This window comes from Trachypithecus francoisi, unplaced genomic scaffold, assembly GCF_009764315.1.
Source record: "Trachypithecus francoisi isolate TF-2019V2 unplaced genomic scaffold, Tfra_2.0 Lachesis_group1, whole genome shotgun sequence".
Classification (NCBI taxonomy): domain Eukaryota; kingdom Metazoa; phylum Chordata; class Mammalia; order Primates; family Cercopithecidae; genus Trachypithecus; species Trachypithecus francoisi.
Window position 1 is genome coordinate 56,442,029 of NW_022681454.1, and position 12,560 is coordinate 56,454,588.

At 42.4% G+C, this 12,560-nt stretch overlaps 1 long non-coding RNA gene across 1 annotated transcript; it reads left to right on the plus strand.

Annotated features, from left to right (window-relative positions):
* The first annotated feature begins 4,903 nt into the window (after positions 1-4,903).
* On the plus strand, positions 4,904-6,343 carry LOC117085445. Its single transcript, XR_004437957.1, has 2 exons — positions 4,904-5,088; positions 5,984-6,343. It is a non-coding gene; the product is annotated as an uncharacterized LOC117085445 (long non-coding RNA).
* Positions 6,344-12,560: the final 6,217 nt, after the last annotated feature.

A 12,560-nucleotide genomic window follows, 5' to 3' on the forward strand; every position in this document is an offset into this window, starting at 1 on the left:
CAAGATGTTTTCCTGAAGTCTTAATCTGAAGACAAAAAATATATCAAAGTATTAGATTAAATGTCCTTAAAAAGTTCCTCTTTCAAAATTTTCTTAGGTCTTCAGTGTGGTTAATGCTTATTTGCTAGCACATGGTGGTAAGCAACAAAGTAAGTTAACAAATGCCAATTTCATTTTAAAAGCAAACATTAGAAACTGTTGATATGCTTAGCTCAACACTTTTTTTTTCATTTTAGCAGTTGTATGAAAGCTTGTATATAGATTCATTTATTCCTGTATCTTCTCAATCGTTTCTTTCTTGTATTTGCCCTTTCTCTTTCCTACTTGGCGAGATTTGACTTTCTGTTCATGGATTTTTTTATGGTCTTTGTCTACTTTTAGCCTAGTGATAACCACTTTTCTGGGGTGAATGCCTACATGGACAGTTGTACCATTAGCCTTTTGCTGCTGCACTCATTCAGTGTAGATGACATCTTTCTTCCTGTAAACCTTGAGTACGTTGCCAATTTGCTGACCTTTATAATGTCTTTGCACAGTCTGAACTTCATCATCCTTCCGGATGGTCATGGATCAAACATCATACTTCTGTCTTAGCTCTTTGGAAAGAGGGGAAGACATAATCTTCTTGCAAATGTAGGAAAGTGCATTGAAATGCCTTTTGCAGTTCTTGCTTCAGTTAGAAGTCACAAAAGCATTGAATTTCACTTTGGCCATTCTCGCTTCAGTGATGGATGCAAAAGTTGCTCGACGCTTTTTGTTGTAGTCATAAAGCAGTGAATTTTAATGTAATAAATGTACTGTAAATATTAAGTATATATACCGTAGTCTTATTTTATGATAGTAAAATTGCTTATAGTTCAACATTTCAGTGTGTTACACATAACATGCTGTGAATTCCAGGTGCCTTGATTCCTCTATACATTTTTGGGTTTTTTTGAGGCAGGGTCTCACTTGGTAACCCAGGCTAGACTGCAGTGTTGCCATCATAGCTCACCGTAACTTCAAAGTTGTGGGCTCAAGAGATCCTCACACTTCAGCCTCTCTAGTAGCTGGGACTATAGGTATACACCATCACACTCAGCTATTTGTTTTTTTTTTTTTTTAGAGACAAGGTCTCTTTGTTACCCAGGCTATGTTGCCCAGGCTGAGTCTCAAACTCCTGGTCTCAGCTTTGCAAAGCACTGAGATTACATGTGTGAGCCACCACACCTGGCACCTGTACATCTTTTCTGTTGTTGTTGAGACATAGTGTCCTGCCGCCACCCAGGCTGGAGTGCAGTGACGCAATCTCAACTCACTGCAGTCTTGACCTCCCAGACTCAAGCCATCCTCCCACCTCAGCTTCTGGAGTAGCTGGAACTATAGGCACACACCGCTGCACCCAGCTAATTTTTTTTATTTTTTTGTAGAGATGAAGTTTCAGTATGTTGCCCAAGCTGGTCATGAACTTCTGAGCTTAAGCAATCCTCCAGCCTCAGCCTCCCAAAGTGCTGGGATTACAGATGTGAGCCATCATGCCCAGCTCCCCCTATACATTTTTAAAAAGTAACTTTACACATACAATACAATTCACCTATTTTAAACGTACAATTCAATGATTTTTAGTATAATCACACTTATGCAACTATCACCATATTAAGTTCCTGTATAAATCTGAGAGCCACTGATCCAGGCAATAGGAAGCCATTGAAGGTTTAATGCAGGAGAGTGACATATAAGCTGGGGTGAAACAAAGATTCTTCTTGCTGCAGTAAAGAAGATAAACTAGAAGCAGAGATCAGTAAAACTATTGTATTATCTTAATTTCATATTGGGAACCTCAGGAATGTTGACTCAATAAGGTGTTATCCATTGGATTGGATGTATACAGTGAGGAAAAAAAACTTTGTTGGTGGGGCTGATTTAGTTGATAAGAATTGAGAATTAGGTAAGATGTAAAAGAGTTTCTCCATTTCCTCTCACCCTCAAAATACCCTGGTTTCGTCAATTTTTTTTTCTTTTTTTTTGGCAAAGTCTCGCTCAGTTGCCCAGGCTGGAGTGCAGTGGCATGATCTCGACTCACTGCAACCTCCACATTCCGGGTCCAACAATTCTCATGCCTCAGCCCCCTTAGTAACTGGGATTATAAGTGTGAGCCACCACACCTGGCTAATTTTTTTTTTTTTTTTTTTTAATATTTCTTGAGACAGAGTCTTGCTCTATTGCCCAGGCTTGAGTGCAATCTTGGCTCACTGCAACCTCCACCTCCCAAGTTCAAGCTATTCCCCTGTCTCAGGCTCTAGATTAGCTGGGATTACAGGCGTGTGCCACCACATCCAACTAATTTTAGGTTTTGTTTGTTTGTTTTTGTTTTTTGTTTTTTGAGATGGAGTTTTGCTCGTTGCCCAGGCTCCCTTCAACCTCCACCTCCCAGGTTCAAGTGATTCTCCTGCCTCAGCCTTCCAAGTAGCTGGGATTACAGGCCCAGCTAATTTTTTGTATTTTTAGTAGAGACAGGGTGTCACCATGTTGGCCAGGCTGATCTCCAACTCCTGACCTCTGGTGATCCACCCGCCTCAACCTCCCAAAGTGCTAGGATTACAGGCATGAGCCACCACACCCAGCCCTAATTTTAGTATTTTTAGTAGATATGGGGTTTCACCATGTTGGCCAGGCTGATCTCAAACTCCTGACCTTAGGTGATCCGCCCGCCTCGGCCTCCCAAAGTGCTGAGATTACAGGCGTGAGCCATTGTGCCTGGCCTAATTTTTGTATTTTTAGTAGAGATGGGGCTTTGCCATGTTCACCAGACTGGTTTCAAACTCTTGGCCTCAAGAGATCCACCTGCCTCGGCCTCCTAAAGTGTTGGATTACAGGTGTGAGCCATCATGTCTGGCCTGGTTTTGTAATCAAATTACTTCATTCCTGTCATGACCATCTAAGTTCATGGTGGCACTGAATCCAGAGTGTAAATTCAATCTCTGTACAAGCTGTTTTGCATGGCAGTGCTGCTGTGTACACTTGGGTTTGTGAACATCAAAACAAATTTAAAATGCTTAACGAAAGATTGGATAATGTAAGTACTTAAGCTCATGGCAATGAAGCTAGATTGCCTGGCTCCTGTCCTGATTTGGACAAGACCTTCAACTTCTTAGTTTTGTCATTTGTAAGATGGAAATAATAGCAATAGAAAATGGGTTTTCTGAGAGGATAAAATGAATTTATGCCTGAACAAAGTTCATAGAAAATGTCTGGCACATAGTAGATCCTCAGTAAACATTTGGTATTATTAATTTTAACACCGTTCAAAATATACAGTCCACTTAAATTTCCATCTATGCAGAAAGCAAAGAAATCTAGTTGATTAAAAAGGTGCTGCTAAAAATTTATTGATACAGCTAAATAATTTTCAGTATGCTTCCATACAAGAAAGATGTCTGGGTTTCTCACTTCAAATGAAAAAGACTATTTAACTATCTCTTGTGTGTAACAATCATTAGCTATTATGTCATTAAACAGAATTATGTCCAATTGAAGTTACATAAACTAATTCCAGTCAAGTTAGAAGCTCTGATGTTGTCCGGAACTGAAACTCAGACAGAGCTCTGAAGGAATCAGGCTTATGGAGAGGTGAGGGGTGTGTGTGTGTGTGTGTGTGTGTGTGTGTGTGTATGTGTGTGTGTATGTAATGCCACTATCACTCATGAATTGGAAAAATCTAAATGGAACCATGAAGTAAACTTTATCAAATTTCTACCAAATTTGGTCGCAATGAAGTCACTGAGTTGGATTAAAAAGTATTGATCTGACTATTCCTCCTTCATGATGTGAAAATAACGCTTCCTGATCTCTAGCTACCAAGCTTGACTCCTATTTTCTACTTTTTTGGGGGTGGGGGTTGATCCTTTCATTTATTCAGATTTTACTCATCATCACATTCTGAGCCCCTTTCTGCGTCTACCTCAGCGTCCTCACACAACTCACAGGCTAGAGAGGACTTCAAAGTGTGATCACAGCACTGAGGGATCCCAAATTAGGCAAAAGGGCCCGGGGGAGTGGTGAGGATCCAGCAGGGCCTCATAAAGAAGGTGACATCTGAACTGGGTCTCCAAGAATGAGCCACCACTTAGCCAGGGCCTCTGTTTCCATATTGAATCACTGGAATACAATTTGCTGAATTCAACAGATTGATGACCTGGGCTCAGGTTAATTAGCTTTGTTTATGTTTTACTTTTGTTTTCTCTGTCTCCCCTGCTAGGCTATCATCCCACAAGATTGGAGACCTCTGCCTGCTTCACTCCCTGCTGTGCTTCCACGTCTGGAGCATGCAGTAGGACCTCAGTGAATGTGTGCTGGAAGAGGGAACACTGATCGGAATTTGTCCCCTGAATGTGCCCACTCACGCTGCAGTGTCAGCTCCTTGAGGACAGCAATGTCATCAGTCCTGTTGATCCCTGGATCAGCACCTAGAAGGGTTTGGCACATGGTAGGTGCTCACTGACTGGCTGATTACAACAGGACACAGCAGCAGGCCTTGAAGCTGGGAGTGAACCCCAAATCCTACCTTCAAGCAGGAAGCCCTGCTCCTTTGTATTAGGCGTGAAATGGGGCCTGTGGAGGAGGCGGCAGGAGAGGGGGAAAAATGCTGCCATGGGTTCTTGTGTACACAGAAGACAGTGGCGTGGGAAGACGTGAGCAGGCATATCCAGGAAATGAACAGAGGACTGAGGCTCGACCCTGAACCTGCTCTCTTAGGTGTCACACCCTCTCCCACTGGAAGCAGGTGAGCGGCTCCCTAGTTCCCTTGGAGATAGAGGCCACATGACCTCGACCTGGCCAATCAGCAGAGCCCATTCTCTTCAGCCATAGTGATTGACTGAGGTCTGGGCACGTAACCAATCCGGTGCAGAAGGTCAGATCTCCAGGTTGGAACCCTGGGTGAAGAGAAGCTTAATTTCTGTTAGGTTGCTGGAGTGGTTGGTGCTATCTTGTCACTGTGAAGGGAAAGCCCACCCAAGAATGACACCAACGTAGAGGGAAGTAAGCAGAGCCAAGAGGTTGACAGAGGTGGTTCCTGGTGCCATTATCCAGCACCCAGCTACAGACCAGGTGCAGTTGGCTGGGCACATAGTCACTGGCACTGGAGTGACCCATAGGTTACACACAAAAGTCTGCAGAGCAACTCCAGCTGTGCTCTTTCGTTTTCACAGTTAGCAACGTTTTTATAGATAGCATTCTTGGTTAGTATTCCTGGTTAGGATTTGTAGCTAGAAGTTTACCATGCGGCAGGGCTTTACGACCGTCTCTGCTGATGAGGAGACCCTTACTGATCATTATAGGCTCCTCGAGATCGTCAGCCAGGACAGCTTCACCAAGGTGAATGAAGTTCACCAAGTGCCTTCTCACTGGGACCCAGGTGGCTGTGGTCATCCCAAAAGGGCAGCAGAACTCCTCCTCCCTCTAGAGTCTAGATGACCCCAAGGTCATCAAGCTCTTTCCACACCACAGACACTTTGTTCTTAGCCATGGAGTATGCCAGCAGAGCAGAGCTGGTCCACTACATCCTAGAGTTGGGTTACATGAAGGCGGAAGAGGTCTGAAGCAAATTCCAGCAGATAGTATCAGCCCTCTAGTACCCTCTAGTACAACAGAAGGGGGATATCCATAGGGACCTGAAGCCCAAGAATTTCCTTGTGGTCCATCACAACATAAAAATAACAGCCTTTGGATTTGATACCAGGTTCACTGTAGGCCAGAAGCTGGGCACCTTCGGTGGTAGTCCCTCTTATGCGGTCCTGAACTCTTCCATGGCCAAACATATGATGGGCCCCAGTGGACATGTGGAGCTAGAAAGTCATTCTTTATACCACGGTAACCAGGGCCTGCCATTTATTGGGCAGACTTTGTGGAGCTGAGGAAGCTGATACTGTGTGAACAATTGTACAAGATCCCACTCTTCACTCTTCATTTCCAGAGAGCTTCATAAACCTATTTTTGACCGCAGGGAGAGGCCTATGCTAGACCACATCATGGAACACCTATGGATCAACACTGGTCAGGAGGAGACACGAAAGCCATTCCAGGAGCTGCTCTCTGATCACCAGGACTCCTGAAAGACAGAACTCATAATGTCCGTGGGATATGAGGCAGACCACATCCAGTCCTTGTTAGAACAACAATTTGATGATACCATGGCCTGGTACTGAATCCTGGGCTACAGGAAACCTGACGCAGGGCTCCCTCATCACAGTGAAGTCTTTGCCTTCAGTGGATCCCACCCAACAGCCACTAGCCTTTCCCATAACCTGAAAGAAACTCTTATTTTTTAACGTACAAAACTTGTTAAGAACATTGAGAAAAGGTGCACAGTTCATATGTTCTTCATTTGTTCACTCTTAAATGTCCAAAGTGTCCTGTCATTCATGCTGGTCTAAATATTGTGGGTTGACATAAAATTTGAGGTATAGTAAGGCCAACAGGTCAGGAAACAAGTATTGTACAACTGAAAAGATAATTTATTGCCCACAGTTCCCAAGAGGACAGGCACGCAATATGCAGGGCCACACTGGGAAGCACCAGTGGGGGTCAGTAGGCAGAGGGATGGGGAGAGCTGTGGGCAAGAACCTTTGTTGTGCTTCCTTCTCGATTTCGCCCAGGAAAAGCTCCTTGGCAACAGCTTGGATGGGTGGACTGGTGCACAGCAGGTGCCAGCACATGGTGAAGGCCACTAGAGGCTGACAGGAATGCACCTCCCTTAGGGTAGGCTGCAGGAGCCCAGTGCTTCTCATGCTACCCTGGTTGGTGTGGCCACTACTGCCATTTCCTGCTCAGCACTTCAGCATCTGGTCTGTGCAGCCTGATGATGCCCTCTCTTTTCTACTTTTAAGACTTGTGTGGGCCGGGTGCGGTGGCTCAAGCCTGTAATCCCAGCACTTTGGGAGGCCGAGACGGGCGGATCACGAGGTCAGGAGATCGAGACCATCCTGGCTAACACGGTGAAACCCCATCTCTACTAAAAATACAAAAAAAAAAAAAAAAAAAAAAAACTAGCCGGGCGAGGTGGCGGGCGCCTGTGGTCCCAGCTACTCGGGAGGCTGAGGCAGGAGAATGGCGTGAACCCGGGAGGCGGAGCTTGCAGTGAGCTGAGATCCGGCCACTGCACTCCAGACCGGGCGACAGAGCAAGACTCCGTCTCAAAAAAAAAAAAAAAAAAAAAAGACTTGTGTGTTTTGTGAAGGCCTTACTGTATGTAAATTAGTTCTCGATTTAAAAAGAAAATACCAAGACAAGTAAGGAGAAGTATTTTTCAAATGCCTATTGGGGCCAAAGCCAGGACTATTTTGAAAGTGTCTAGTTCTTCCATGTACTCTCTTTTCTTTCTTTCCTTCTCTTTTTCCTTTCCTTGTCTCCTTTTTAGAACGGTGAACACTCCCAAATCTAGCAACTACTAACAGGTATTTCTGTACCATCACTTTTTGAAAACTACAAGTATTAATCTTACAGGATTTGAAGGTTTTTGCTGTTTGTGTCCCAAAATACAATTAGCTTCTAGTGAATTCTTATCCTTTGGTGTCAACTAGGGAAACACCTCAGGGACATAAATATTGTGAACCAGGTGACATGCCACCATCCCACAGTGGGTCTCACTGCCTAAGAGAATGGGCCAGTCATGGTAGGGGTAAGACAAGGATTTCATTCTATGACCCTGAAAATGGGCCAGAAATAGTTCCATTTTCTTAGTTATTTGAGGACCGAGAACTTCTCAAGACTTAGTGAATCACATAAGGGTGTTCAGATCAGAGTACAGTATTCAGACTTTCTGATTAAAACTGACTTTTAAGGCCGGGCGCAGTGGCTCAAGCCTGTAATCCCAGCACTTTGGGAGGCCGAGGCGGGCGGATCACAAGGTCAGGAGATCGAGACCATCCTGGCTAACACGGTGAAACCCCGTCTCTACTAAAAAATACAAAAAACTAGCCAGGCGAGGTGGTGGGCGCCTGTAGTCCCAGCTACTCAGGAGGCTGAGGCAGGAGAATGGCGTGAACCCGGGAGGCGGAGCTTGCAGTGAGCTGAGATCTGGCCAGTGCACTCCAGCTTGGGTGACAGAGCGAGACTCCGTCTCAAAAAAAAAACAAAAAAAAACTGACTTTTAAAAGTGAGCAAAATGAGTATTCTGTGCTGATAGCTTTGCCAGCACTAATGGTCCAGGGAGAGTCACATGGATTTTTCTTCCTGGAAAGGGCCACAGGAATAGCCAAGCCTTTGCAGTGTTTACATGTTGAGTGGATGTTCTTAGTTTTCCACCTAGTTTGACCCTAATAGGTTATATGGAAAGTATAAAACCTCTGTGAACCTTGATTTTTCTGTGGAAAGGAGAGAGGAGGAAAGAGAAAAACATACCAATAGTATCAGATCAGCCTCAGATCTTCAGGGCAGACAGTACTAAAATACACAATATTACTAATGAGTAGCTGTAAATGGGGCTGGGGGAGAACAGAAGGCTGATTTTGCTTTATCTGTAGGCCATATATTCTCACAATAATGACTTTAACTCTGGACTCCTAGGGGGGCATATTAACTAAATAATGTTTCATAGAAATATGTAATTAACCTATCTGTGGAGGCTCTTTCCATGAATTATGGAAAGATCACAAAATATTGCCCTGGATTTCTTGGGCAAGATTCCTGATACCCATCATAAATTCTTGGGAAAGCTGAGTCCTAGAACTACTTTTCAAATTTTTGGTATACACGTATCTTTCAGGAGCGGTGTATCTATTATGGATGATCTTACACAAGCATTTTCTCTTCTGATCTTTGTTCTTATTAGCTAATTGTAAAATTCAATCAGGAACTCACAAAGGGGTTGAAACTCAAGTTTACTTGCTACTTGTTAGAATCTTTGAATTATTTGAGGTTTTGATCATCAGTGTTGTATTAGTCCGTTCTCACACTGCTATAAAGAACTACCTGAGACTGGGTAATTTATGAATAAAAGAGATTTAATTGATTCACAGTTCTGCAGGCTGTATAGTAAGCATGGCTGGGAGGCCTCGGGAAACTTAAAATCATGGTGGAAGGCAAAGGGGAAACAAACACATCTTAACCATGGCAGAGCAGGAGAGAGGGAGAGAGAGGAAGTGCCGTACACTTTTAAACCATCAGATCTGGTGAAAACTCACTATCATGAAAACAGCAACGGGAAAGTCCACCCCCATGATTCAATCACTTCCCATCGGGCCCCTCCTCTCACACATGGGGATTACAATTCGAGATGAAATTTGTATGGGGACACACAGTCAAACCATGTCAAGTGTTACTGATATTTTATATCACTCCATTCTACCCACCCACACACCCCCTGCCTCCAAACACACACATATACTGTAGCATAGATAATAAAGAATTGAATTGTAGCTATACTCTTATACCATAAGATGTATTTATTTAAGATGTCTCAGATTTTCAGTAAAGGAAAGCATCTACATGTGGCCGCTAACTCTGAGACCACTAAAATTCCGAATCCTGCGAACAGCCTGTGATTCTTTGAGAAGGGAAAAGGATTAATCCCCTGGACACAGGGCAAAGACAAAAACATCTGCATGCAGAAGTTATATTAGGTGTCACCTGACCATAACCTTATATCCTTGTTTGTGTCACCTGTGGTCTCTTCTTGCGGTCTCTTGGGTTTTCCTGCTAAAAGCTTCCTCGAGGCCACCTGGAGAAGCAGAATGGCACAGCAGGTGGAGTAGTATCAACTGGTGATCTCAGCATTCTGGACACAGGCAGGGCTCTTCAGGCTGCCCTTAGTAATGTTTTCCCTGTTATTATGCTACACTTCTGACTCAAATTCAGTTTTGGAGGCTTTTGTGAGGTACTTCCTCAGGTTCAAAACTCCTTATGTCTTTATGCATTTGAATTGAGTAAAAGAAAATCCTTATTCCTTATAAATTGAAAGCCACAGCATTTAGATACTGGCTTATGATGGAAGTTATGGACTGTTGGTGTTTCCTAAAAGGAAATAGAAAGCTAATATGGGGAGAAGTAAATAAGTATTTTGTGTTGTGAGAAGGTACCACGTAAATACTGCCGTTATCTGATAGGTTTAGGAAATGGATTATTTTGATCAACAAATTATTTGAGTTGAAAGGAATTTCTCACATATGTTTTACATGATGAATAGTTGTAAGAAAATTTAAAAACTACAATGAAATATACTCAGCACTAAACACAAGTAATTTATGTGTCTCAAAAAACAATGAAAGATTCTTAAGTGCTTTGTGCTTATTGTATTTTGGATGCACAAAACTAAAGTCAGCTGATAAAGGTTGTGTTTTTACAAATTTTACATCTATTTTTGCATCTTGAAGAATTTTATAGTTATACAACTAATACATGTTCATTGTAAAGAAAAATCAATAACACAGATAAAGAAAAAGAAGAAAAAATCTGTCCCTAATTTTGCTACCTTGAGCACTCACTGATAATATTTTGTTGTATATATACACTTTCAAAACTTATAACAAAACCAAAACATCTTGTACATAATTGCCAACCTATTTGATTGTTTGATATATCACTATTTTTTTTTTTCCTTTTGAACTGGAATTCTATACTGAGTTCCGGATGAAGTTTAGGTCTTTAGATGACTAAAAGTGGAGCAGCTGAGAAATTTTTTGTAGACCAGGCTTTTGCTTCAATGCCATTTCCCTTCTCTGCAATCTAAGGGCAAGGTCCTAAATGAGTTAAGTTTTAAATTATTTTAAAAATCATTATTAGCATTCATTTGACTTGAAGCCATAAATTTTCTTTTGTTTTTAACCAGCTTCTTTGTCCAGTGTTCTGGGTGCATGACTTTTCAGGCAGGCGGCTCCTCCTCCAGGAAACTGGTTGCCTGTTCCCACCCATAGCAGGAAGACAAGAGGGAACTCCCAGCTGTGACCAACCATCTCTCACCTGTAGCTTTTCTGTTTGTTTGTGGGGCAAAGGAGACACTGAGACAGGTGTGGGCCAGTTATGATTTAGGAATGTTTACTATGCTTGATTGCACCATAAAAGAGTCTAGATCTACCAGTACTTTTACTCTTCTTAAAAGCTAAGGAGAGACTATATTAGAAGTACTTTATTTAACATAAGGCTAGGGAAGGAAACATAGAAATCTAAAATATACATTTTTTTTTTTCCTGGTCATACAGATCTTTTAAAGTATTGTCTGAACATGAAGATTGGTGCTAGTTTTACTTTTCAATAAATTTTTTTTTTAGCAATTCAAACATTTTCTCAGAGGATATAACCTAATGAGTATCAGATTTTAACCATTTCCAATCCCATATGTTCCCTTTTAACTTTTGATTGCATAAGTCTAATCAGCATGCATATTTTATTTTACCTTCTACTATTTTTTAACAGCATATCCCATATATTAAAATAATTTTCCTTTTTTATATGTTTTATAGCCAGAAGGTCTACCGTGATTAATATATTGTAGTTTGTTTAGCTATTTCTTTACTCTTTGACATTGAGTCATTTCTCAATATTACAAATGCTATAGTACTGATATATCTTTTTTTCCTCAAATTACAATAGCAGTAAGAAGATATAAATATCTTGTAAAAATAATTACGAGGTTCTTTTATTTCTTGGCTATTTTCCCAGCTGCAGTTTTACAGCTTTTGTTGCATTTACCAACTTGTACTTTGGAAAAATTCAATCATGTTAAAGTGCCACCAGCAAGCATGTCTCCTTAAAGCCATACTAAGAGTGGGTTTTATGTTATTTGCTCATTTTAATGGGTATGCAGAGCAGCTTTTACATTGAGTTGCATATCTATTTGTTTCTAGTGAAACTGTCTTGTTGTATTTTTTTTTTTTTTTTTTTGAGACGGAGTCTCGCTCTGTTGCCCAGGCTGGAGTGTAGTGGCCGGATCCTGGCTCACTGCAAGCTCCGTCTCCCGGGTTCACGCCATTCTCCTGCCTCAGCCTCCCGAGTAGCTGGGACTACAGGTGCCCGCCACCTCGCCTGGCTAGTTTTTTGTATTTTTTAGTAGAGACGGGGTTTCACCATGTTAGCCAGGATGGTCTCGATCTCCTGACCTTGTGATCCGCCCGTCTCGGCCTCCCTAATTGCTGGGATTACAGGTTTGAGCCACCGCGCCCGGCCTTGTTGTATTTTTTTAAAGTCCTTACTGCCACACACCATAAATGTAATATTGTAATTACTAGTTATTTATTGCCATGTAACAAATTACCTCAGAGCTTCACAGTTTAAAAAAAAAAAAGTGAGACACGGCTGGGCGCAGTGGCCTCCCAGCACTTTGGGAGGCCGAGGCGGGTGGATCATGAGGTCAGGAGTTCGAGACCAGCCTGGCCAACACTGTGAAACCCCGTTTCTACTAAAAATACAAAAATTAGCTGGACGTGGTGGCACCCGCCTGTAATCTCAGCTACTCAGGAGGCTGAGGCAGGAGAATTGCTTGAACCAGGGAGGTGGAGGTTGCAGTGAGCTGAGATCGTGCCACTGCACTCCAGCCTGGGGGACAGAGCGAGACTCCATCTCAGGAAAAAAAAAAAAAACAACAGTGA